The 1328-nt window shown below is 59.5% G+C and overlaps 1 pseudogene; it reads left to right on the forward strand.

Annotated features, from left to right (window-relative positions):
• LOC109288330 overlaps positions 1 to 532 on the forward strand; it is a 50025-nt pseudogene extending 49493 nt beyond the window's left edge.
• The last annotated feature ends 796 nt before the right edge of the window (positions 533 to 1328 follow it).

The raw sequence follows: 1328 nt of genomic DNA on the forward strand, positions 1-1328 counted from the left end.
GCAAGAACTACTTCACAGTTAGGGCGGCTAGGAGCTGGAACCAACTTCCTAGGGAAGTGGTGCTGGCTCCTACCCTGGGGATCTTTAAGAAGAGGCTTGATGACTACCTGGCTGGACTCATTTGAGTCCAGTCTTTTCTCCCGCCCAGGCGGGGGGTCAGACTTGAAGATCTACAAGGTCCCTTCTGACCCTACTTCTATGATTCTATGACAGCCAGAGGGGCTTTCACTCTGTGGTGGTCCAAGCCATCATGGACCATCATGGGGCCTTCACACATGTGAGTGCTGGCTGAGCAGGTAGTGCCCATGATGCCCATGTCTTCAGGAAATCCACCTTGCCAACCCTGATGCAGAGTGGCTGCTTCGTGCCACGGCTGCTGGACCTGCAGCTGGGTGCCATGGCGGTCCCACCTCTCCTCATCAGGGACCCCACCTACTCACTCCTGCCATGGCTCATGCATCCCTACACTGGCCAGCTGGACCCTGTGACCAGCTTTGAGTGCCAGGTGCACTTTAACTGCTGCCCGGGATAGATCCACACCCTGGTGCAGTGCGCCTTTGGCCACCTCAAGAACTACTGGTGTACCCTCACCGCCCAGCTCAAGTTTTATTTATGAGGCCTGTATGAAGGAGGTGTGGTGGCAGCAGCAGCCTGCTCCCACCCCTGCCAAGGCCCCAGGAGAGATGTGCACCCGCCTGTGGGGGCTAGGGCACTGGGTGTAGGAGGTACTGGCTAACCACCTCCTCCAGCACTCTCTGCTCTAGTCCACCTGCCACCCATGGACTCCCCCACACCCCTTGCCCATCCCCAGCATGACACTCACTGCAGCCATGTCTTAAAAGAACAAGTTTTTATTCCCCTTGCATAAATCAGAACCCCTCTGCTCCCTCCCTCCCCCTCAACAAATGGAGCTCCTCTACCACCCACCACACCCACCAACACTAAAAAAATCTTCTTCCCCATGAAAACTATGTAGTGTGGTGTGCTGAGGTGGGGGGCTGTGGGGTGGGGGCACCTAGGGGGCAGCACAGATGACAGCAGCCGGTGCTCCCCCGGCACGGGCAGGTCCCCCTCAGACAGCCAGAGTCCACGGCCAGTAGCACCGGCATGTGGTCCTGGCCCCACTGCAGGCAGCTGTGGCTCAGCACCTGTGTGGAGCCAGCATGGGTGGCAGGCCTGGGCCTAGGCAGGGGCATGCTAGGTGGTACTGGACCTGGGGTGAGGGCTGGGGGCTGGAGGTGGCACAGGTCCTCCTCCCAAGGAGAGGGCCTGATGCTGCATGGCTGCCAGGGGTCAGGCTGGGCTAGGATTGGGAGCTGGGCAGTGCG

The sequence above is a fragment of the Gavialis gangeticus genome, unplaced genomic scaffold (assembly GCF_001723915.1).
Source record: "Gavialis gangeticus isolate Ggan-Ray unplaced genomic scaffold, GavGan_comp1, whole genome shotgun sequence".
In the NCBI taxonomy this organism is placed as follows: domain Eukaryota; kingdom Metazoa; phylum Chordata; order Crocodylia; family Gavialidae; genus Gavialis; species Gavialis gangeticus.